The 26,840-nt window shown below is 42.7% G+C and overlaps 1 protein-coding gene across 9 annotated transcripts in view; it reads left to right on the forward strand.

Moving 5' to 3' along the window:
- The window catches only part of RBMS3 (RNA binding motif single stranded interacting protein 3), a gene marked incomplete at its 3' end in the record, with an annotated part of 736,799 nt that overhangs the window by 362,659 nt on the left and 347,300 nt on the right, over window positions 1–26,840 (forward strand). The window contains exon 2 of one of the 9 annotated variants that reach the window (XM_083468285.1): window positions 6,099–6,202. The exons of the other annotated variants lie outside the window; for them this stretch is intronic. The remainder of the gene's footprint in view (window positions 1–6,098; window positions 6,203–26,840) is intronic. 9 annotated transcript variants of the gene reach the window in all.

The raw sequence follows: 26,840 nt of genomic DNA on the forward strand, positions 1-26,840 counted from the left end.
GCTGAACTTTGATTAGGTATCAGTGCACACACAACAAATCATTTTGGCGAATGAGTCTTAGGCACAAGCCTAATGTAGCAGATCTAATAGATTTTAGCACATTTTGACACTGAAGATTATTGAGTTGAGTGATAAATAACCACTGATGCGGTGATGAATATTGTCCAAATCAGGTTTAAATTAGTTGGTGGAGTTAGCTGAGCGCCTCTTTCATTCTTAATTAAAGTAGTTTTACTTTTTCCATTATTTGATCTTGATAGAAATTTAATTCTTTCCAACTCTGTGGTAGCTGTAGAGGAAATATTACAATTTTCTTTTCACTTATCAGTTTTATAATAATAGCATTGTTCTATTAGAAAACTGGCTTCTTGATTCATGTACCAATATTTGAAATCATGTCAGCCTGCTCGTCAATGTTGTGTATATAATTCATGCTGCCCTTTTCTTTTAATTTTCTATTCTGATAGGTTAACACAGTTGGGTTGTAAAAGGATCAAGAAACAAGTCAGGTGTAAATATACATCTAGAGCACAGAACACCACTTATCCCTCACTGAAGACCGATGGGAATAATATAGTCTGTGTGGCCTGTCTCCTCAAGAGAAACGCCTAGTCTGTCATAGAAATTCAGCTCCCCTCTCCATAGCTCACTGGGGACTAGTTGGATCCTTAGGGTGTGTTCACATTACTGTTTACTGAGGCTCTAGCTTACTCCCAACACTGTTTTTTTAAAGCAGGATTAACATGACATTAGCCATAATCCATCTGTATCCTGCAGCTTTTTAGAGAAATGCTCCTCTTTGATGTAAAGGGACCCCTTACCGTTAAGTCCAGTCGTGGACAACTCTGGGGTTGTGGCGCTCGTCTCTATAGGCCGAGGGAGCTGGCGTTTGTCTGCAGACAGCTTCCGGGTCATGTGGCCAGCATGACTAAGCCGCTTCTGGCGAACCAGAGCAGAGCACAGAAACGCCGTTTACCTTCCCGCCAGAGTGGTACCTATTTATCTACTTGCACTTTGACGTGCTTTTGAACTGCTAGGTTGGCAGGAGCAGGGACAGAGCAACGGAAGCTCACCCCGTCGTGGGGATTCGAACCACCAACCTTGTGATCGGCAAGTCCTAGGCTCTGTGGTTTAACCCACAGCGCCATCCGCGTCCCCCTCTTTGATGTGCTTTATCTCAAATCAGCTTCCATGCGGTTTGAAAATGGAAGTCCTGGTTATACTGAATAAACATGGTCCATACAGTTCCAAAATTGCCACGCTTTAAGATGCTTGAGGTTCTGTTGAAGTTGTCTTGGTTAAGGCAGTCCCAGTCTCATGGGATACTACAAATGCAACTTCAGTTGGCTCCTGGATTTCTCATCACCTTTGCTCCAAACCTTTGCACTGAACTCTGGTGATGAAATCCACATCTTAGAATACCAAGGAATGCATTGTTCATTGTAAGCAACCCCTGAGTGCTTCTTCCCTCCCCTCTTGCGGTTAGGAGCATTACAACAGATATGCCGAGTTGACTATTTTGAGAGGATGCGTCAGCGATTAGAAATATTATGGAATTCATCTTGATCTATCTTGCACTACTTGTTAGTGCAGCAGGTACAAGCAGCCCAGGTTATATACATGTTAGCTGTCCGGTGCAATCCTATGTGCGTCTACTCAGAAATAAGCCCCATTGCTCTGTGAGATTTATTTTCAGGCACAGTGGTACCTCGGGTTAAGAACTTAATTCGTTCCGGAGGTCCATTCTTAACCTGAAACTGTTCTTAACCTGAGGTACCACTTTAGCTAATCGTGCCGCTGCACGATTTCTGTTCTCATCCAGAAGCAAAGTTCTTAACCCAAGGTACTATTTCTGAGTTAGCAGAGTCTGTAACCTGAAGTGTCTGTAACCCGAGGTACCACTGTAAATGAGTACAGGGTCACAACCTTAAGGAACCAATTCCCTTGAATTGATAATAGGAAAACCTACATTCTCCCCCAAACCAAAGGTGTGAATGTGCTCCCTGAATATTTACCTGCTTAATTGGATGTGATGTTGATTGCATTAATGCATTTAATGCGTATGTTGGTTATCTAAACAGGTTTAGCTTGAAATACGGACTCTGCTTTTGAGATGTGATTTTGTCTGGAACTTGGCCAGGAGAAAACTTCCCCTCTCCACCAGTCTTAAGACTTCTCCATCTTCCCTTACTTTATCTATCAAGAAGATGTTTGTGTGAATTGCATTCACAGAATTTAACATCATGTTTACTTGGGCTTTCATATTGATATGTGTACGAGAGCAATGTTATTTATTCATTTGATGATAATGATGATGATATAATGAAATTTATTGAAAGCAATTGCTGGTGTGGAGTTCCAAGTATGGATTTGAACACCAGGGAGTGTCATATTTCAGCCATTGCGTGCAACTCAGTGAGTGAGTGTTCCATTTGAATACCACTGAAATGAATGTGAGCACACTCTTTGTAAGATTGTGCCCATTTTAAAAAAAGTAAGTTCAGTTAGATCCATGAGATTTGTTCATGTGTGAATAGTTGTTTTAGAGTTTAGATTTCAGTCATCATTTGCATGACAAAACGTGTTTGAAGCTAAGTGAGAAAATAGCTTTTTCAATGTAGATAGAATTGGTTGTATCCAGTTGTAGCCTTCTGCTCATGGATCCAGCGCAGCTTTCACAAACTGAATGGAAGAGGAGATTTTATGAAGGTTCCACTTTTACCTGCAGCCTCCCCATGCCACCTACTGTGCTATTTCAAAGTGTCCCCCAACCTTTTGATTCAGAAGGGTGTAGCAGGGTTGCAGAGAAAAGGGAAGAATCAGTGGAAATTACCTGCCTGCTGATGGCTGCCTCTGCTGGATCAAAAATCCTTCTATCAGTCAAATGACACAATTGATTACAACTCAATGTCTTCACAGTATGCTCTGTTGCCTCACATGCCGTTTTGCTCAGGTTGTTTGCTGTTCAAGAAATATACCTCTTCCACCTATTATAATCAGATGGGACATTTTGCTAGGTAGAAGTTGGCTTGCCATATCTGCAGCCTTCCTAAAGGAGCATTTGCATAGCTCAGTTTCATTTTGATGTCTACTAAAACAAAAAAACACCACCCCATTTGCATGCCATCAAACAACAGTACAGTGGTACCTCGGGTTACATACACTTCAGGTTACATACGCTTCAGGTTACAGACTCCGCTAACCCAGAAATAGTACCTCGGGTTAAGAACTTTGCTTCAGGATGAGAACAGAAATCGTGCTCTGGCGGCACGGCAGCAGCAGGAGGCCTTATTAGCTAAAGTGGTGCTTCAGGTTAAGAACAGTTTCAGGTTAAGAGCGGACCTCCGGAATGAATTAAGTACTTAACCCGAGGTACACCTGTATCATCAGGTGATGATGTAGTTTAATAATGAAATTAGACTAAGTTTTTATGAGGTTTTTTAATTAAAGCCAATGGGTGTGTGTGTGTTTGTGTGTGTGTATGTGTGTGTGAGAGAGGTTTGCAATTATCAGGTGTGTTGCAAGACATTCTGTAGAAGTCAGTAGGTATTGATCTATCCTTGCATGGAGGAAATGAAAAGCAGGAGCCATCTATGAGATTTTAATATTAAAGAGACCGATCATGCAATGTGCTCAACAGTCAGATTTCCCTCTGAAGTGAATAGGAGTTAAGGCTGTTCAACAGATGTTCAAGAAATCTCACAGCTTGGCACTGTTTAGTCACCAGAGCTTTGTTTTAAAATACTGGAAGGTAAAGGTCAGGTACAGTCAGAATATTTTATTCTCTTCAGCATGTGCCTATGAACTCTGCTTAAAAACAAAATGAAACACCACAAATCCTTTACCAAGAGAGCAAATTTAGGAAGCCAAACATTCAAATTCAGAGGTCATATTTATATGCACATGAAGGATATTATACAAGGAGTACTAATTTGGAACTCTTGGCTGCAAAACCTGCATGCTCTTGGTGATGGACTTTTCAATTCACTGTCTGGAAAATGACCCCTACGGCAGGAATTTTGGGGGGCCTGGCTAGCAGAAGCAGAGTTCTGCTTTGTGGGCCTCCTGTTTTTATGGTGTACAGTTATCAACTCTTTGTTCTTCCTACTACCTTTTCCTGGTAAGTAGAGGGAACATAAAAGAATCACATGGTGGCCAGAGAAAACATTTTACCCCCCCCCCCGATCATTTTGATTTTAAAACAAACAAAAAGCAATGCTTCTCTCCCTCATTGTTGCAAAGTTCGCTTCAGAATATAATTGCAAAGATAATGAAGGATCTCTCGCTGATGCTTTTCGTTTATTTGGTAGGTCAGTCAAATTAAGTGCACTTATTTCCAAATAAGTGCCACAGCCACCATTTGCAACTGCTTTCTTCCTTGCCATCCTGGTTAATGTCGCCAACTTTTTGCACCTGAAGTACTTCTCTGGCTCTCTCTCTGGCCCTTCTGGCTCATTGCGTGCTTCCAGTGGGGTTCCTCAGCAGCTAAAGAGGTAGCTGCTCTGTCGTATGCCCATTTGCTTCCTGAGCGTGCCATTTGTCAGGTGTCAGTTTAAAGAGACAAACCTATCTAGCCCATCTCTGGAACTGTGGATGGTTTAGAAAGAAAATGGATTTAAACAATAGGAGTGATAATATTTAGTTCAGGCAGCGATGGAGCTGAACTCGATGCTCTATTCCAAGGAGGGTAGATTTATGACCTCGGAGCAGCAGTCAAGTAAAACATTCTTGTATTTCTTTTTTTCTCCCCACCCCTTTCCCGCTTCCTAACATATAAGGCAAGCGGTGAGGAGTGATATTGTGTACAAGGCTATTACACTTTCTCTTTGGCCTGTTTAATGTCCTTGACACATACCAATTTCATCCAGCGACAGCAAGTATGCAAATTGGCGAAAAGCTCCATTAGGTTGTTCGAGGCTAGGGAGACCCATCTGTCAGTGCCTGTGACATTTCCTAGCCTGGATCCTCATGTGGGAAACTGTCCTTGAGATACCCAGACAGATGAGTTTCCTCTAGTGTCTAATGTTCTCGGAATCTCTAAGGAAGTAGTCATACATTTTTTATCGCCTTGACACTTTCGGTGATATGTGGTTCCCCTCCTTTTGCGCACATGCACAGAGCATTGGTAGAGACAAAAATATATATTAAAAAAAGAGGAATGGGGGAGGTTTGTATCTTTCTGCAGGGATCGCCTTGTTCCTGGACAGTGTTTCTACGAGAAATCTAAATAATGTCTAGGAATGTGGGCAACAGGTTACTTTAACGAATTGCCTACCATCTTGATGCTTGGCTGTTTGACGAAGGATTTAAAGCAGGGAGATGGGGAGCAAAACAGATCTGCAGCCGGCCAGAATGAGACACCAGTTCGGTGAGACACCAGTTCGGTGTACCGTATTTTTCGCCCTATAGGACACACTTTTCCCCCTCCAAAAATGAAGGGGAAATGTGTGTGCGTCCTATGGGGCGAATGCAGGCTTCAGGAAGCTATCCGCAAGCCTTGGGAGCCCATGGGAGTTGCCACCGGGCTCCCAAGGCTTGCAGACAGCAGCCTGCATCCCGAAGCCTGGGACGTGCTGAGCAGCATGCACCGGGCTTTGGGCAGATATCCACAAACTTGGGGAGCATGGTGGGAGTTCCCGCCGGGCTCCCCAGGCTTGCGGATAGCAGCCTGTTCTGGGAGCTGGGGTCGGGGGGAAGCTCGGGCTTCCCCCACCCCAGCCCCGCGCCTGGGGGGGATATTTTTTTTTCTTTATCCCCCCCCCAAACTAGGTGTGCCCTGTGGGCCGAAAAATACGGTATGTCTTTGCAGAAGAGCAGGATGTTAATGTTTGAAAGAAACGAATGAAGATAGCAAGTTGGGAGTTCAAAGTACAAGTGGGGTGAGACATTAAAGTAAAAAAATAAATACCAGAGTGGGATACAACAGGTCCTAAGACCTCTTGGTGTAGATGGGACCTGCCAGTGATCATGGTAAATCATCGACTGTGCCTATTGAAGTTTGGGTAGCTGGAAATAATGATGGGGTGGCTGAAGGTTATGCCATGCGGACAAGTAAACACCACCTTGTGTCTTGTGTTTGTGTTCCTTCCCGGTATCAGGGGCCCATGGAGATTACTGCCCAAGCTCTGGATTGGTGACTTTAGAAGTGGCTGTCCTGGTGAAAGGCAGGGTTCTATCCTTTCCTCTAACAGGGATAGTTAAGGTTCTTATGTTATTCTACTAAGTGTGGTAAGAGCGGTAGACTCGTAATCTGGTGAACTGGGTTCGCGTCCCCGCTCCTCCACATGCAGCTGCTGGGTGACCTTGGGCTAGTCACACTTCTCTGAAGTCTCTCAGCCTCACTCACCTCACAGAGTGTTTGTTGTGGGGGAGGAAGGGAAAGGAGAATGTTAGCCGCTTTGAGACTCCTTAGGGTAGTGATAAAGCGTGATATCAAATCCAAACTCCTCCTCCTCCTCTTCTTCTTCATCATCTTCTCCAACCCCACTGCCAGTAATCGTCTGTTACTTAAGCAGCAGGAACTAGGAATACCGCTGTCTGTGATATATTCCCTGAAATCTCTCTCTCTCTCTCGTTCCAGTGAAGTCTTTTGCTCCTTGAGCAGTGTTGGGTTCAAAAACTGTATCCATGACTCTGGTGGAATCTGTGGCTCCTACCATACGATTGCATAGGAGTATAGGAAGCTGCCTTCTGCTGGGCCAGACCATCAGCTCATCTAGCACAGTACTGTCAACAGTGACTGCCAGTTTCACACCTTGAGTCTGCTGGAGATGATAGGGGTTGAACCACATTCAAAGCAGATGTTCCACCACTGAATTTCAGTACTCCCATAGTCGCAGCAGCAGCAGCAGCAGCAGCAGCAGCTGTGTGTTCTTTATGCAAGACCTTCCTAATGTCTGATAAGAGATTCCTCTATTAACTGAAAGTATCTGGTCTCTTGGGGCCTGTCCCTTGGGTAGCACAAGGTGTGCTGTGGATGAATATGCCCTTGTTGCAATCTTAGACCTTTGGTCCTCCCAGCCACCTGTCTAGCAGCAGAGTGAGCACTCAGCTGCACATCGTTGTTTAGATACATGTAAGGCATCCCAAAGTGTTTCTGTTTTCTTAAATGCCAACCCCCCCACCACAGAAAAATAATGGCTTTATCATATCTCAGAAGACATCGAGTCTATGCAAGCCTTCCCCCCCCCCCAAAAGACCAGGATTGATTTGGCAATCCCAGTGACAGCGTTGGCCAGAGACATTTTGGCACCTGAGGTGCACCCCTAAATGGGACACTCCCACTTCCTGCCAAGGAAGGAGAGGTGAGTGAAGATCAAAATCAGGAAGGGTCAACCTTGCGATCTGCTCCCCCCCGTGGACCCTGCTGTCTGAGGCACGCTAACTTCAGCAAACGTCTTTACAAACCGTGCACCTCCAAAATCATATTGATTAGTTAGTCACTAGGCAAGGTGAGGCCAGATAACTAATCAGTATGATTTGGGAAGTGCATGGTTTGTAAATAATAATAATAATAATAATAATAATGATAATAATAATTTATTTATTATTTATACCCCGCCCATCTGGCTGGGCTTCCCCAGTCACTCTGGGCGGCTTCCAGAAAAATATAAAAATACTGTAATACATCAAACATTAAAAGCTTCCCTAAACAGGGCTGCCTTCAGATGTCTTCTAAAAGTCTGGTAGTTGTTGTTCTCTTTGACATATGATGGGAGGGCGTTTCACAGGGAGGGTGCCACTACTGAGAAGGCACTCTGCCTGGTTCCCTCTAACTTGGCTTTTCGCAGTGAGGGAACCGCCAGAAGGCCCTCGGTGCTGGATCTCAGTGTCCCGGTAGAACGATGGGGGTGGAGACGCTCCTTCAGATATACTGGACCAAGGCCGTAAAGACGTTTGCTGAAGTTAGCGTGCTGATCTGCAAGCGGAAATAAGGATTTAAGGCAGCCTACCTGGAACAGGCCCAGCGCCACTTCACTGGCTTGAAAGTATGCTGCCTTGCTGTGCGCATTGGAATCCCTAGAGGGAAATTATAGCAATAACAGCAATTCTGTACCTTTCCTACAAATCCACAGAGGCACCGAAGGAAAGGAGCCACTCACTTGCTTCTTTTTCTGCCAGGTCGCCAGGGTAAGATGATGCTTTCATTATTTCCACAAAGGAAGGATGGAAACAAAGCTTTATTCAATGAGCTTCGAGAAGGTAGATAAAAATAGTGCAACAGAAGAAACGGTGGTGGGTGATTGGTAGAATTAGTAGGCAAGGGGTAGGAAGCGAAATGTTGGGTTTTTTTCTTCCTGTGTGAAATCAAAGGAGAAAAATGCAACGTTCCTCTTCCCCATATGTTAGATCAGCAAGGACTGCACGTTATCAACAGAATATCATTTGGAGGTGTATCTTATATGTGACAGCTCCTTTTTTAATTTCCTCCTGGTGACATGTAAGAAGCCTGAATACAATACTGTGAGCAGAGCAGCTAGTCAGACGTTCGTGCCAGCAGTGTTCAGATGCACGAGATAATTGTAGCATTGTCCACAGCAGATGCCCTGCTCTTCTGTCTGGCAGTTTCCTTGTCCATTGTGCAGATAGTCTTCTAGCTCATCTATTTCGAAGGTGCTAATATTTCATGTCCATCAGAAACTGGACTTTTTGCATGGATATTTACATAATTTGAAAAGCAATGGAAGTCTTAAATTAACTTTTACATCAGTTTTCGGGATAACGTTAGAATAACCATAAATATTCAATGTCTTTATAAAGGTGTGGTAACCATAAATATTCAGTGTCTTGAAATAGGTACAGTAGTCATAAACACACACACACACACACACACACACACACACACACACACACACACACATAGTGGCATAAGCTTTTGTGAGCCAAAGTCGACTTCATGTGATGAATGTAGACTCTGGTCCATGGCAGCTTATGCCATAATACATTAGTTACATACGTACATTCTCTATTTCGGTCCAAAGACCCACAAAAACATTTTCAAAAGCAAAATAAAATGGAAATATAGGGAAAGGATTCCAAGGTGGTCACTCTGTTTTATGCAGAGCATGTAGGTTTCTATTTCTTATTACTTCCGAGAAGATCTTAGCCACAGCCAGGGTCCTTATGCTGTGGTTGCCTCCATCATTCTGCGAATATTGGGTTTGATTTTTTTTGGTTGAGCCTTGAGAAACAGACACCAAAGTCCAAGGTGGTTGGCACTGGCAGCTGAACACAAGCTTCCCTGCACATTCCCTAAACTTTATGAGCATTTGTGCATGCAAATTGAATATTATCCACAAAGGTCCTCACCAGATTCAGCTGCCATGTATATAAAATTGGGAAGAATTGCAGAGAAAGTCTATAATTTTTTTAACTGCTATAAGATATGTAGAATTATGAGACGAAGAATGCAAAGTTCTGAGACCATGTTGCTTCCTATAAGTATTATTAAAAGAAATGCATCTTCATATAAACATACAGTGGTACCTTGGTTTTAGAACAGCTTAGTTTATGAACAACTTGGAAATAGAACGCTGCAAACCCAGAAGCAGGTGTTCCCGTTTGTGAACTTTGCCTTGGAAGCAGAACATATTCTGCTTCCTGTTGAGTGTGTTCTGTTTGTAAATGGAGTCCCCCGCTGGTAATCAGAGGCTTCCTGCTGGCTCTGTCGGCAACACAGAGGTGATATTTGGAGGTTTTGTTTTTGCTATTTTTTTGCGTTTTTGTTTGTGTGGCTTTTTCGGTTTTTTGACTGTGACTTGTTCTTTGTTTTATGGGACTGACTTGTGACTGTGGCTTGTTACTTCGTTTTTGTGACTGTGTGGAAACCAGTTCAGCTACTGGTTGATTGTGTGACTGCAGAAATGGATAAAAGCCCCCCATCCAAACAATGACTATCATCAGTGCACATAAGAAATTATTATTATTATTATTATTATCTACAATACTGCCTTATTTATTTTACAGTAGAGTACATTGATTATTGATTTCATTTTATGGATCAATGGTCTCGTTAGCTAATAAAATTCATGTTAAATTGCTGTTTTAGGGGTTGTTTTTAAAAGCCTGGAATGGATTAATCCATTTTGCATTACTTTCTGTGGGAAAGCATGCCTTGGTTTTGGAACGCTTTGGTTTTGGAACAGATTTCTGGAATGGATTAAGTTTGGGAACCAAGGTACCGCTGTCTTCTTCCATTGTGTTAATCCTGATGGGGGGGGGGGATCTGTAAAAATATGAGTCAGGTGGGGTGGGAATCTGGAATTATTTCTCCTAGAGTTCTGATTAGTATGATTTCTGATTTGTAAAAAATAATTATGCGAAATGCATGGAGTTCTATCTCCTGTGTGAGCGTACGGATGGACGGCTCAGCCCATGTCTGGACCATGTCCAATGCACCTGTATATATTCATAAATCCATTCTGTCCTGTTTTTGTTTTTTAAAAAAATAAATATTATAACATTTATAAAATATGTAAAATCAATATTTTATCTTAGCTACATGCAGTGAAAACACATGGCTTTCCCCCAAATAGTTATGGGAAATGAAATTTCCTTTTCACAGAGCTACAATTCCCAGCACCCTTAACATACTACAGTTCCCAGGATTATTTGGAGGGAAGTTATGTGCTTTAAATGTATGGTGTTTATGCAACCTCTCAATGTATGCTGTTGTAGATAACTGTATCAGAAAATTTAGAGAAGTGCAAAATCTGAAGGGTAATTCTGCGTATTAGTCTGGGAAGTGAAAATTAGGTCAATTCCTTTAGGAATGAAAACGGAATGACATTTCCCTCCATCCCTAATTTGCACACATGCACACGTATTCACACACACACACCTAGGTAAAGGGACCCCTGACCATTAGGTCCAGTCGTCACCAACTCTGGGGTTGCGGCGCTCCTGTCGCTTTATTGGCCGAGGGAGCCGGCATACAGCTTCCGGGTCATGTGGCCAGCATGACGAAGCCGCTTCTGGCGAACCAGAGCAGCGCACGGAAACGCCGTTTACCTTCCCTCTGGAGCCGTACCTATTTATCTACTTGCACTTTGACGTGCTTTTGAACTGCTAGGTTGGCAGGAGCAGGGACCGAGCAACGGGAGCTCACCCCGTCATGGGGATTTGAACCGCCGACCTTCTGATCGGCAAGTCTGTTTAACCCACAGCGCCTCCTTTGGGGGGACCATTTATTCCAGGAAGCAACCAGATAGTGATGGAAACCCTACATCATGTGATATTTGCATTCAAACCAAGAAAAACATTTCTTGAGCAGACTACTGCTGAACTGTTGCTGGTAAAATGATAGCTATTAATTTCCTCCATGAATCACTGCACTGAGGACAGTTTTGAAACGAATGCTAAGAAGATGACTTTTTTTTTTTTACATTAATGCAAATTACCAGTACTAAATGCTTGCTAATAGACGTTAACAGCAAAGGATGTTGTTGTGTATTTATTTATTTTAATGGGGGGGCGGACTGGTTTTGTTTCAAGAAGACTAAAGAGGTTATATGATGGCTTGTTATGAAGAAGCCTGGAAGGTAAATGTGTCAAAAGCACCACATTAAACAAATATCCAAATGACAATAAAGCCTTTAATTTTCCTCGCTACCGTCTCATTTCCCCCATTTTTAATAAAAATATTTTGCCACTCTTTGAGTTAATTATTGGTTTATGGTAAATGTGTTGCTCTCAAAATACAAGCCAACCATTTAATACTCTCTTTTTCTTACTGCTATTGTGTTACTATAATACCAGAGGAACATTATTGTGGCAATATATGTGATAAGTGCAGCCTAATCCACAGGAATGGTCTACCCCATAATAAAGCTGTTAGGCTTTAAGGTACTGCAAGACATGATTCTGAATATAAGGATCAGTTTTCCCATCTCTCTTTTTTTGGTATTAGATTTTGTGATCTTGTCTTGACTGATGAAAGGTAAGGGACATGGGTGCTAAAATTTGAAGGATAGTCCATGAGGTTGCCTGGTCTAGTGCAGAACTGAGCTTGCTCTCATTCATAAATTGTTGATATTGACAAATTGTTGATACTGGAGCCATCTTAAGCAGATTTCCTTTGGTTATTCATAAAAACAGCCTGCTGAATCAGCCCAGTGGCCGATCTAGTCCAGCACCCAAGGTCCCAGGCAAAGGACCTTCCAGAAATCCTTTGTGTTAAAAACAAATAAAAACCTGCCATTCAAACTGGTTTCTGATGCAGCCAAACAAAGGAAGTTTTAGTCTCTTTAGGGAGAGGTAGAAAACTTATGTCAATTTTTTTTAGACTTTTCCAAACTTCTTTTGCTTTTCCCAGTGCTTCTCAAATATTTCGTATGTTTCCCTAACAAACCTTGAAAATTGCCTTATATTTTGCTTTAGACAAAAGTTACAACCACCTTTAGTCCCAGATTTTATCAACTTTGGCCATTATATGATATTATTTCCCAGACTGGACCAGCTAATGCTGGTGAGATTTGTATGACTATACCTAATGAGCAACTGCATTCATGTTGACACCAGGTCTGTCAGGTGGTCTCTCCTGAGAAATTTGGCTATTCTTTTTGTTTCCCTTGAAATATCTTCATTGTTTCACCTGAGGTAAAAGGCAAAGGGACCCCTGACCATTAGGTCCCGTCGTGGCCGACTTGGGTTACGGCGCTCATCTCGCTTTATTGGTCAGGGAGCCGGCATACAGCTTCCGGGTCATGTGGCCAGCATGACTAAGCCACTTCTGGCGAACCAGAGCAGCACATGGAAATGCCGTTCACCTTCCCGCCGGAGTGGTACCTATATATCTACTTGCACTTTGACGTGCTTTCGAACTGCTAGGTTGGCAGGAGCTGGGACCGAGCAACGGGAACTCACCCTGTCACGGGGATTCGAACTGCCAACCTTCTGATCAGCAAGTCCTAGGCTCAGTGGTTAAACCCACAGCGCCACCTGCGTCCCGTTCCACCTGAGGAGGGACCTCAAAATTAACTTCAGCATGTCTTTCTGTGTCACCTCTAATTCTCCTTGTTCTTCAGCAATGGAAAAAAGTACCAGCACCTCAGCTGCAGGGGGTTGAGTTTACTATACTCTGAACATTAGGAATGGTTCTGAATGATTAGCCTTTCCCGAAAAGAAGAGGTTTTGCTCTGGTCTTCTGTATCTGCTTCAAATGTGGCTGGCTAATGATCAAGGATTGACTTTGGATTATCTCACTTCTGTGCTTATCCAGCACTGCTTTGGACTCCTTTGTCTTGATTTTATTATTTTTAATTTTTATTTTGTCCTTGTTTGATCTACTTTTTTGTATTTCATCCATGTCTTAGCTTCGCAGAAACTTCCAGTTTCTCCACTTAGTTTTATCTCTCTGTTCATCTTTTCCAAAACTGACCAAGTTCTCGACATACTCTGGCTATGACTCCAGGATGAACCCTTAGTATTCAGTTCTGCCAAAATGGCTCCTATTTTCACTGCCAAGACACTTCTGCAATCATTAGTATCTCTTGCCTTAATTACTGTAATCTTGTACTGTCTGTCCTTCCTACTTTTAAAGGTCGTAAATCTTTCTAAACTAAAGCAACATAGGGGTTGTGAAATTTTTCTCTTAGCGTAGCTGAAAATATCTGCCACTTGATGGACAAGCAAAGTTGCTTCCTAACTCCTGTTTCCCATTCAGTTCACCCTCAAAGCTTCTTTTTAAAAAACTTATAAAAGTGATAGAATTTTATACTACTGTTTTCTCCAGACTGTCAGGTATTAGTTATAAACCTCTTATTAAAGAACCCACAAATTATTCCTCTTGACTGGCTAGCCCAGTCAAAACAGTTACTGTGAAGAAAAAATGCAGTTTTGAAATGAAAAATAAATGGTTTTTTTTATAGGAACTGGAGCTCACATAAAACACAGGATGTGTTTTTAAGAAATATCCTCAAGATAGTTATCTTGGTGCTGCCCCTCTGCCTTAGTCTCTCTGCTTAGGAGGCATAAAGAGCTTCAATTACACTCAGAAGTGGGGTTTAAACGATCAAATTTATTGTCAGGTTGCAGGGAGAGGGGCGTGACAGAAACATTCATGGGAATCACTTCAGGAATCAATTCATGTGATCATGAACTGGAAATCAGTTGCAATCGAGGTCTAATTAATTTTAAGTCAAATTCCAATCAGGTTGATTAATTGAATGCACCTTAAAAATCACAAATTACCCCAATCGTTCATCCAGTTAATTGTGAACTCTTTCAAGTTTTCATACAAATGAAATGAACGTACACGCCATAGAAAACAGTGAAAGTTAGGAACAAGTAAGGTAGCATGGAACCAGTGGTGAAATTGAATCACGGCTGGAGTTTAATCTGGACTCTGCCTCCACGAAGAAAAGGCATGTGCTTCACACATTAATAAGTAAAAAGGTAAAGGGACCCCTGACCATTAGGTCCATTCGTGACCGACTCTGGGGTTGTGGCGCTCATCTCCCTTTATTGGCCGAGGGTTGGCAGGAGCAGGAACCGAGCAACGGGAGCGCACCCCGCCGCGGGGATTTGAACCGCCGACCTTCTGATCAGCAAGTCCTAGGCTCTGTGGTTTAACCCACAGCACCACCCGCGTCCCTTTTAATAAGTAGGTGTAGACAAAAGAAGTGGTTCTGGCTGCCAGACAGAGGGATAAGAAAAGGGCAAGAAGTATTTAAAAAGTGAATAGAAGTCTTGCGACAGACAACGCCAAGAGCATCTCTAGTTTCGAGCCAGATGGGAGGAACTTGAAAACTAATGTCGCTTCTGGGAGCACCAAAATCGAAAGCAACAAGTTCCTGCCCCAAGCTAGTGGTCAGTACAAATTCCACCTGGGCCCAGGACACCAGCAATGGAGATGGGCAAAGCATGAATTAAGTCATGTCTACAGTAAGGGAATTTATGCCTGGTAACTGACCTAACAGTTCAATTGGTGGTGGGGATTTCCAAGAAAAGTTTGAGAGATGCCTCCACTTGCTTCCTATGCGTGACAAGATTCAGACCCAGGAATTTGAAAAGGCACATACAGCAGTGGCTTAAAGCTTTTTAGCCTTATAAACATAAAGCTGGTCTGTTGATCAAATGACAGAAATCCACTAATATTTTTCAGTTTTGCTTCTTTCTTTTTTTGAGAATGGCCATCCTGTCAAGTTCCCGGGTTCTTTATTTGCATTTAAAGAGATCCCAATAATAGCATAATAACATTTGGTGTGAACTAAACAGGAAATTTAGTTCACAACATGATTTGGAAAGTGGTCCAGTTTGGCTTGGATGGTTTTGCTGGCTGCTCATTTTGCTTTTTGGTCTGAATCAGAATTTCGCCTCAGGAAAAGCAAAGTTCTGTTTCTTCCCATTCACTGTTAGAGGATATAAAGAAGTCAACAAATCCATTACCTTTTGACTGAATTGGATGAAATTTGCAGACATTGTAGCCTCTCACCCACTGCCTATGAGAGGCCAAAACATTTTGAATTTCAGACAAATAGGTGCAGGGATTTTTGTGCTGGGCACCTTATAAATTTTGCTTTGCTTAATTTTAACAGAACCACTTATAAGCTACTACATTTCCCCCAGAACTAGATTGAATTTGACAGTATGCTAGTCCATTCTGAGGGGATAAATAAAGTTTAAAAAAGACTGGTGGATGCACAGAATTTCTTGCAAGGACAGCACTGAAGAGTTTAGGAGTGGCTAAAAATGATTCACATATCCCCCTCCTATGCCCTGTTTGGTGGGCAATTCATATGAAAATAAGCTGTGCTATAGAAGTGCCCCTGGACAGTGGACAAGTTCCTTCCTTCTGCATTCCTCTGAGAAGCACTGTGATCGGAAGTAAGTGCATCCTGCAAAAAATAAAATAAAATCCCTGATAGGAAACTAGAATTGTCATACAGAAAAACACAACCCCTCCTCTCTCCCTTGCTCCTTGCTCCTGTCTTTATATGAAGAGTTTGGGGAAATGTAATGATTTTAGGAGCACTGATGTGGCTCCAAGTCTTGGGTTGAGGATTCCTCAGAGGATACCCACATTGCCTTAGATGTGGATACCCACATTGCCCCCAGTCACTCTGAATCAGCCTGAACTAGTTCATCATCAAACCTTTATTGGCATCACTTACAAACATTCAGAATGAATAGGCCAGTGCGACCTTGTCGCCTTTTCAACAGTACAGTCATTTTCCAAAGGGAAGAAGAGGCAAGCAATCTATTTCACCTCTGTGGGTCTCCAGCAAGGGCAGGATCCTGTAGCGTACTTCGGCGACAAAAAAATCAAATAGAGGAACTTAGCTACTGTCTTAGTGAGCTCCTGGTCTCTCCCCTGTAATAAGAAGCGTATAACCTCTGTCTCTCGTTTCCATGTTGGAATACATTTTGTTGTTGTTTAGTCATGTCCGACTCTTCATGACCCCATGGACCAGAGCACGCCAGGCACTCCTGTCTTCCACTGCCTCCCGCAGTTTGGTCAGACTCATGTTTGTGGCTTCGAGAACACTGTCCAACCATCTCGTCCTCTGTCGTCCCCTTCTCCTTGTGCCCTCCATCTTTCCCAACATCAGGGTCTTTTCCAGGGAGTCTTCTCTTCTCATGAGGTGGCCAAAGTATTGGAGCCTCAGCTTCAGGATCTGTCCTTCCAGTGAGCACTCAGGGCTGATTTCCTTCAGAATGGATCAGTTTGATCTTCTTGCAGTCCATGGGACTCTCAAGAGTCTCCTCCAGCACCATAATTCAAAAGCATCAATTCTTCGGCGACCAGCCTTCTTTATGGAATACATAGATGGTATAAGAACTGTTGGCAGAGATCATCATACATTTTACATTTAAGGGCCATGTGAGCTAGAGTTTCCACCAGGTGGGCATCACATGGGCAGATCCTATCTCCTTCTGCCATACCCGCAAACTACCCCAAAGGAGGTTAGAAGGATTAAAATTGAACCTAGCCAGCGAAAAAGCCCTTCTTTCTTGTGGGTTAAATAAAAATTGTAAATAATTAAGGTTAAATTCCTGCACCCAAGAGAGTCGGAAATAAAGAGGGGAACATGTTTTTTCCGCAGCTAAGATTAGTTCCTGGCAATCTATGTCCCACAGCCTAGTTTTTAACATGACCTTTGCGATTGGGAAAGCCACAGCACCCAGGAGATCCTCTGAAAGCCCGAGTTGCCGTATCTTTGTGCAAAACAGTTGTAGCCCTGGGGAAGGGAAGGAGTCTAAGACAACTTCGCTAAGTAAAGTATCTTTGTCTGCTGAAAAACAAATGTTTAGTGAGCATGAAAGAAAACTTGTACCTGAACTAGTTCAATCTACGCTCGCTCACGTGTGTTTCTTCTGTAAATAGCAGCTTTGGAGAAGGCTGGGCAGCCTCACACATTTTCTCACCATGCTGAGGTCCCAAAGAAAAAGCACTCGCCTAAATTTCAGAGGAAGTTTCCATTCACAACAATGGCACATTCCCTTGAGATGCAAACAGCAGCTTCAGAGAAGAGGCTTTTGTCAAGACCCTGGCAGGGTTTGTGTGAGAGAGTTAAACTTCCTCACCCACCAAGGTCCTGACGATATTCAGGCTTCCCTAGCACTATTTACATATCATAAATATGCATGTTAATTGCATTCACACAAATAATGTCTCATTGTTTCAAGATGCTTCATAAAAAACAATTAATAAAAAGTATTAGTATTAGTATTAGTATTAGTATTAACCTACTCACCCTTATATGTTGTGTTCCTGTGCCATTGCTGGTTTGCATTTGGATAATATAATCCACTAAGAATCTTAGCCCTAGTACCTTCATTTTTCTTACGTTGCTTACTAGAGTTTGGTGAGGTATAAAATTTGATTAGAGAATTAGCTGCGTAAGCATAAAAGTGTGTTTGCAAATGTTCCCTTTGGCATAATCTTTTGCCCATTTTCACTCAGTGATATATCATTGTGAGTGCAATTATCCATTAGGGATCTTCTGCTTCTGTTTCTGTTTGTTGCTTTGTTGTTTTGTAGGGTCAATTTGAGCGTTGTGCCTAGGGAGGTGGAATGTTTTTGCTTTTAATTTCATTGAACACTGGGGCTTCCTCAGATGTTACCACTTATTGCAAAGGCATAATGACCATCACCGAGTGTGCAATTGAACAAGGAAAAATAGCATGTGAGCCAAATGTTCCTAAATATGAGCTGCAGAAAATCTAATGGTTTCTGAAGAAGACTTAACAACCAGAGACTTGGTGGTATTTGTCAATGGCAAGACTCAGTAGTATTTCTGCCTTACACATGAACTTGCTTTGTACATCATGGTAAGCCATATAGAGGAGGTCCTTTTCTAAAAACAGGTCTTGTTTTGCTCCTTCCTGGTCTTTTTAACGATAGGACAAAAATTGGCTAGAGATCATGTTTAGAGATGAAAGACCATTACAGTGGTACCTTGGGTTACAGATGCTTCAGGTTACAGGCTCCACTAACCCAGAAATAGTACCTTGGGTTAAGAACTTTGCTTCAGGATGAGAACAGAAATCGCGTGGCGGCAGTGGGAGGCCCCATTAGTTAAAGTGGTACCTCAGGTTAAGAACAGTTTCAGGTTAAGAACGGACCTCCAGAACAAATTAGGTTCTTAACCTGAGGTACCACTGTACAGTGATCCCCGGTTTGGATGATACACTAAGCTAACCTTTGGTTTAGCTTCTGTGTCGCCCGTTCAAGAAGACTGCCTGTTCCTTGTGATCAAATGAAGAGGCCCTTCCTTGTGATCCCTCTATGGTGTGAGCATAGCTGGTAGGCAGGGCCTTCTTAGTGGTATCACCAGTATTGTGGAACCGTTTACCCAGTGATGTCGAGATGGTCTCTTCTCTGGCTGCCATCTGTTGACTTGTGAAGACTTTTTCATATTGGCAGGTTTTTCACCTGGGAGGCTAGGGATTTTTACTTGTCCACTTAGTGGATGAAGTTGTCATTTGCTGTGCCTGTCTATTTTATGATTTGCTGTTAATGCTGTTGTATTATCATATGGTGAATCTGGGCTCCTTCAGATGACCTGTATATTGATCCTTCATCCTGATTTGCTTGCACATAACTGATGTGGAGGTTAGACAATGTATTGTCTTTATTGAGCATTTATCCTGATTTATCCAGCTCGACCTCTCTTTTAAATCAGAACCAGTGAAGGCGGTGAAGGTCCTGCGTGAGTGTCTGGAGGCGGTTGGAGGATGGATGGCGGCTAACAGATTGAGGTTGAATCCTGACAAGACAGAAGTACTGTTTTGGGGGGACAGGAGGCGGGCAGGTGTGGAGGATTCCCTGGTCCTGAATGGGGTAACTGTGCCCCTGAAGGACCAGGTGCGCAGCCTGGGAGTCATTTCAACTGTGCCCCTGAGGGACCAGGTGCGCAGCCTGGGAGTCATTTTGGACTCACAGCTGTCCATGGAGGCACAGGTCAAATCTGTGTCCAGGGCAGCTGTTTACAAGCTCCATCTGGTACGTAGGCTGAGACCCTATCTGCCTGTGGACTGTCTCGCCAGAGTGGTGCATGCTCTGGTTATCTCCCGCTTGGACTACTGCAATGCACTCTACGTGGGGCTACCTTTGAAGGTGACTCGGAAACTACAACTAATCCAGAATGCGGCAGCTAGACTGGTGACTGGGGGCGGCCGCCGAGACCATATAACACCGGTCTTGAAAGACCTACATTGGCTGCCAGTACGTTTCCGAGCACAATTCAAAGTGTTGGTGCTGACCTTTAAAGCCCTAAACGGCCTCGGTCCAGTATACCTGAAGGAGCGTCTCCACCCCCATCATTCTGCCCGGACGCTGAGGTCCAGCGCCGAGGGCCTTCTGGCGGTTCCCTCATTGCGAGAAGCAAAGCTACAGGGAACCAGGCAGAGGGCCTTCTCGGTAGTGGCGCCCGCCCTGTGGAACGCCCTTCCAGCAGATGTCAAAGCGATAAACAACTACCTGACATTCAGAAGACATCTTAAGGCAGCCCTGTTCAGGGAAGTTTTTAACGTGTGATATTTTACTGTATTTTTGGTTTTTATGGAAGCTGCCCAGAGTGGCTGGGGAGGCCCAGCCAGATGGGCGGGGTATAAATAATCAATTATTATTATTATTATTATTATTATTATTATTATTTGTTTGTTCATTCATCCCCCCACTTTTCAGCGCATATCCTTGCCACTTTTCTAAGCACAAAAAAATCATTGAGCGGCAGAGTTCTTTAATCCACTTTATTGTGCCAACCTAAATGGAACCGATCTTTCAATCAGAGCTTCCCAAACCATGTGCTGTGACACATTATTGTGTCGGTTGCAGTGTGTAGGTGTGTCATGCAAACACACCCCATGCTCCTCCCAGGGCTGGAAGGGGGTTAGTTAAACCTCTGGTTTACTAGTAAAACTGAATTACTGTGTCACGAAATGATGCATGCCTAAAAAGTGTGTCACCAACATGAAAAGTTTGGAAAGCTCTTCTTTAAATGCTTTAAGCCACCTTCAGTAGTTTTGCAATAGCATTAATAGGGGGAGTATATCTTAAAATAATATACATTATAATAAAAAAGTAAAATAAATGTTGCAGTTCTGGAGGCATCACTGCTCCTATATTTGTTCCTTTGGCCTCTGGGAATAATAATCTCAAATCATTTTGGTAATCTGAGCTGTATTTCACTGTAAGAATGAGCTCCAAATACTTCTTTCCCTGAAGGCAGTAAGGTTTCCTGGGACCAGAGATGAAGGCATAAGAACTCTAGTTGCTACAGGAAGGTAGCCGATCTGGTCAATGAGGCTAATACCTCATTATAGACTTTTTGGGGGGGTTGCTATATTAATGTCATCCTTCAATGCAAGGGAGTAGCAGAAGTTCACATTTCAAATCCTGCTGATGATCGTGCTGCCGGTCACTGAACTCTACTGGACATATTAGAATATGCGGCTGTTTATCCTCAAGCAAATCATCTCATTTAGTGTCAGGCTGCAACCCTTTATGAAACAGTTTTCTCTATCTTTAGCAAAGTTCAATGACACTAATTATTTATACAGTGTAAATAAAAAAAGATATTGTCCAGCTGGGCAATGTGCTTTTACTGCTTATCTGTCAAGACCAGCAGCCCTGGCAAGTAAAAGGCTGAAATGTTTCATTTGAGCAGTGCCTCTTTCTCAGTTGCAAACCAGAGTAGTTCTTATCAATTCATTTGTCAATTGGTGAATTTCCGTGATTCTGCTATGAATTACATTTACCTAGATCTTACATATCCTTCCTGCTAGTGGCAACTCTCTCTGAAAGATAGCTATGGAAACCAAACAGTTGGCCTTTGGCATGCACCGGATTGCGTGAAAAGCACATACTTTCAGATAGAATTTTCCTAGGGGAAAATAACACTTTACAGGAAAAAAATAAGTGGCTTTTTTCTATTCTTCTATTCTCATCTCAAATGGTTGCTTTATAACAATATCTGGATGGAGCAAGATGTTTGTAAAGGCTGAACACTAGTCAACATTGTGTTCCTGTAAACTGCTAAGAGGAAGGTCAACTTGGTTAAAGAGGAGTTACGAACCCTACTCACAGTCCGTACCAGAATATAATCCCTTTCTATCCACTATAAAGACAATACTTCTGTTTTTGAATGCCCAGCAGGGCAACTCTGGGAGAGCTAAATGATCCCACTAAGTGGACTTATAAGGATGTTCTTCACAGAGAGAATTACAGCATGATCTTCTCAGATTCCTTCATACAATAAATACAGATGTGGTTATGCAAGCAATGGATGGTGCATATCGGACTCAACAGTGTTCATTCTTACATTGTGCAATGTTTTTTTAGTTTATTATGATAAGAATCAACATTCACTTCAAAGATATTGTGCGCAGGGCTATCTCACAGATAGACAAAGGTTAATATGTGCAAATGGCCAGTTGACCAAGGTTAGTTGTGGAGGCACTTGGAATATGCAGAGCTCCTCCAAAGCTGCTAAACTGATATCTGTCAAGGAAACAGAAGGTCAGGGTGAGAAAGCAAAAATCTTAAATGAGGACTGAGATTTTCATCTAGAGGTAACAGGTGGGGGGGGGGCAAAGAGAGCTGCCATCTGTTGTAAGGAAAGTATTTTAGTTATAAATCAGTAGAAGGGGGAAATGTTTGGGATCAAAGGTTTCTTACATAAAATGTGGACCGATATAACATCAGTAAAACACTGCAGCTTTAGCCTCCTATCAGATGAAATGTTTTGCTTTATTTCCCCCCAACAAAACTGGCTCTCTTTCAGCATTGACGGATCATTAGCTATTGGATAAGGAAGCTGAAGCATTTAATTACTTCTGCTCATTGGCCAGTTTATTTACTGCAGAGTGCTCAAATGGAATGACTTGCTCTGTCTGTAGCCAGGTGAAATGAATCTAACAGTATGCTTTCCCTCATCTTTAAATAACGGGGAAGAGGGGGCACACATTTCAGTCCCCTGCCCCAAAGCTGGGTGGACTGAAATAATGAGTCACTCAGAACACTTCATTTTTAGTTAACATTTGGAATGGTGAAGCCCAACAATTCTATAATTAATCAGTCTCTCTCTCTCTCTCTCTCTCTCTCTCTCTCTCTCTCTCTCTTTCTCTGTCTCTCTTTTAACCCAATGATTTTTCAATTCTTTTAGAATAGGTATGCTGGACTATAGTTCTCATGTGTACAGTATTCCCACTTACCCCCCGTGAATGATTCAGCGTTTATAATGATACAGAGAACCCCCGTGGTTTGTGGAAACACTGGATTAGCCTGTGTTGCATGTGTCCTTCTTGAATCTCTTTAAAAGTTCTAGTTCTGTGATCACTGCACCTCCTAGAGAGATTATCCCATGTGCTTGCCATGCCACAGCCACTTATGGAAGAGTAATCAGAAGAGTACAGTGGTGCCTCGCAAGACAAAAAGAATTCGTTCTGCGAGTCTTTTCGTCTTGTGATGCTTTTTGTCTTGCGAAGCACGGTCCGTTGCAACTGCGCCTCTTCAAGCGGCTTTTAAAAAAAAGCGCAAGACGTTTTCATCTTGCGAAACAAGCCCATAGGGAAATTCGTCTAGTGAAGCAACGCAAAAACGGAAAACCCTTTCGTCTTGCGGGGCACCACTGTATTCAGGAAGCACTGACAGCATAGCAGTGCATGTTTATGGCACCATGATGAACTTGGCAAGTATCATAAGCTACACCACTGGAGAATTGGGCAAAGCTGTTTTATGAGATAGAGAGATGTGCATTTTAATTATTTATCCTCTCTCTCTCTATATATATATATACATATGCATATGCATACTACTTGTGTTTTTAAAAAAGTGGTTTACATTCTAGGGATGAGACTCAGAGCAACTGGCCTTTGCACAGACCTAAAGGCATAAATCTATGTTCTTATCATTTGTTTAGAAAGCACTAAGGTGGGATTTTAGGGACGCGGGTGCTGCTGTGGGTTAAACCACAGAGCCTAGGGCTTGCTGATCAGAAGGTCGGCAGTTCAAATCCCCGTGACAGGGTGAGCTCCCGTTGCTCGGTCCCTGCTCCTGCCAACCTAGCAGTTTGAAAGCACACCAAAGTGCAAGTAGATAAATAGGTACCGCTCTAGCAGGAAGGTAAACAGCGTTTCCGTGAGCTGCTCTGGTTTGCCAGAAGTGGCTTAGCCATGCTGGCCACATGACCCGGAAGCTGTACGCCAGCTCCCTCGGCCAGTAAAGTGAGATGAGCGCCGCAACCCCAGAGTCATCCACGACTGGACCTATTGATCAGGGATCCCTTTACCTTTACCTTTAAGGTGGGGTTTTAGTAGCTGTGTTGATGCACATTTTCAGCCAGATATATATTCAGGAATGGGGTACCACTATGGTCACAGGAATTGCTTCTGACTGTCTGTGATTAATTACCCAGTTCTTACATTGTAATTACTCTTGTAAGCATGTGTTCATGGATCTAGGGAATGCTCAGAGGGATAAAAGGAGTATTGTGTGAATTAGCCATTAGATGGAAATTGGCCATTTTTATTTCCTCTTTTGCAAGACACTGATATTTTGATAAGCCCCCTTGTTTCCCCAGTGAAAAACTAACTGAATAGACTTAGTTTTGATAGATAATATTTTCTCGATGAAAGGCATGCAATAATTCCAGCTGTGTTCAAAAACAACTAAACCATTTCCTTGTTTTGGATTCTCAGAGAGAATTGCTATTTTAAAAAAATAAAATGATACATTTTTTGAGATAATTACTTTGTTAGCACTTATTTGCAAAGTACAATGCTGAGTTGACAATGTCAGATAAATTAAAAACAATAACTTCCTTACTTGATGTTTCTTTGCAATATCTAAATATGACCTTAAGGTACTGTTAATTAATTTGCAATTATTATCGGGGCTCATCCTTGGAAGAGATCAGTCATTCCATGGTTAATTTTTCATAATTATTGCCATCGTTTTGCTAGGCACAACAGAGTGAAGAGGACTATCATGCCATGACAATTATATTTAAGGTAACATTTGCAGTGCTGTATAAATGATGTGAGATAATAGTCCTACTGCTAAAAAGATAAATACTCATAATACAATACAATGGATAAGGCAATGATTCTCAAACTTTTTCTCTCTGGGCCACACTTTCAGAATAAAATTTGCTTGCGCCACACCATTCTTTTGTAAGAAATTGGAAAGTACAACTAGGATTGTCCTCAATATCACTTGATGTTCTTGCTCTCATATTGAAAATATCAATCCGTATTCTGCAAATAGAAGAAAAAATATTTTGATATAATACTGTACTATACTACACTGAAATGTTTCTTTGAATGTCCTTGAATCTTCCTGCCACAGTTGCCATCCTCTCCTGCCACAACACCACCCTTTGAGAACCACTGACACAAGGTGTTTTCAAACAGTACCTATAGTGTACTGAATCACAGCATTTGTCAGAACCTTCTCAATGACCATCTCTTATCTCAGCCGTGTTTCATTTGTCTGAAGTGATAAGAGGCACTGCTGCTGTTCCTTGGCATCTTCCTCTATCTCCTCCAGTTCGAAGTACTTCCATTCTCAACATACAAATTCTGAAGAACACCACCACCACCTGTGATTCATTTATGACTTTTTAATGACATCCAAAGCAGAGCTAGTCAATGTGGTCAGGTTGTTCCAGACCACTAGCTGTGCTGTCTGGCGCCAATCGTAATTGAAGCCCACCAGCATCTGAAGGGGACCGCATTCACTCCCCCCATGTTGGACCATGTTTCCCTGACAATTGGTTATGCTGATTGAGGCTGGTGGGAATTGTATTTGCCGGGATGCAGAAGGTTGTTCTTAATTTCCAGAACCTCACATCCTTGAGATTATTGCCTATTAACATATCTAATTGTTGCCATGACAGTGATATGGGTTTTAATGATGATATTACTTGATTGAACTTTTGGCAGTAACTTCATTCTTTCTGACAGCTATTCTAGGCAATGAACTTTGATCATTTTCACTTACTATCCTCCATAGTGAGCTCATATAATGTGTTTTTGTTTTTAATTCTCTTTCCCTTGTATATCACAACCTGGACAACAGGTTGAAAGTCAGCACATGCTCAGTATCGGAGGTAGAGGGACAGATTTAGTTTGCCAGTCATAGGAATATAGGAAACTGCCTCATAGACTATATGTTCACCTAGCCCTAGATTGTCTCCTTTGAGTTTGAGAATGCTTCTCCCGGTCCTCAAGCCGCTAGGGATTCTTCCCATCCCATTACCTGCTTACCTAATTCTCTTTGAGATGCTAGGTATTGAACCTGGGACCTTCTACAAGCAAAGCATGTGTTCTACCACTGAGATGGCTTCCTCATTTTACAGGTCTTTGTTTGACACGCCTCTGACACCCCACTTCTTCTCTTACAAGATATATTGCATTACATGTTCTGACTTCAGGCATATCTTGAGTGGCTTGTGTGAAAATACTTATATCCTTCTTTTCTGTTGTATGTAGTAGATAGGAGCACCCAAGGTAGCTTACAATCAGTAGGAAGTTATATCTATATCTATCTATATGCTTTGTCACTATATGTTCAGTGCAGTGGAGTGGCCTAAATCTAACCTTGAGACAATGGCATGGTGCTTCCATAAATGCAGTAGAGGGTAATCCATCAGCGAGATGCACTTAGCTAGCTCTCCATTGCCTGCCTTTTTACAACCAACCAACCCTTGGGCTTGCCATGGCTGTCAACTTCTTCCTCCTTAGTTTTGCCCTTGCAGAACTCAGCAGAGAGGAGGACAGTGACATCACTAGAATTAGTTGACCACTTGTCATTGGCTTCGGTTCTCCTTACCATTGCCTTCCCCACCCCGGCCTTTCGCAATTCCAGTCCCCAAGGGCACTAGCTACCACTGCTTTGATGTCTTACTGAAATCATTTCAGCTTCAAGGGGGTGGTTTCGTGGACTGGCTGGCTGCAGAGGAATGGTGGGAGGCATCAGCTGTGGAACCCCCCAGGGAAGAAGAAGGCTCAGAGCCCAAGGAGTGGTGGCGGGACAGTGATGAGTGGTCAGAGGGAAAAACCTGGGAGGAGGAGGTGTCAGAAGCTGAAGAGGTAACAGGGTTTAGTGAGCAGGGAGAGTCTGTGACAGAGAGAAGTCTAGAAGCAGAAGGGGTAGCAGGCGAGGAGAGGCCAAGAGGCAGAGATGAGTCAGGCTGGTGAAGAAGCCAGGGTATCTGCCCCGCTTGCTGCTACAAGCTCCCTGCCCCCATTTCCCAGGACCAGGAGAGGTATAAAGAGGACAGAACACCAGCGTAGTCTCAGATTGCTTGGGAAGGACCTGAGACAGAGGGAGACTTAGTTGTGTGAAGGCAGGGATCTTCAGTCCCCGCAACTGCCTCAAGACCTACTGAGAA

This window comes from Podarcis liolepis (genome assembly GCF_965112155.1).
Source record: "Podarcis liolepis genome assembly, chromosome: 12".
Classification (NCBI taxonomy): Eukaryota; Metazoa; Chordata; class Lepidosauria; order Squamata; family Lacertidae; genus Podarcis; species Podarcis liolepis.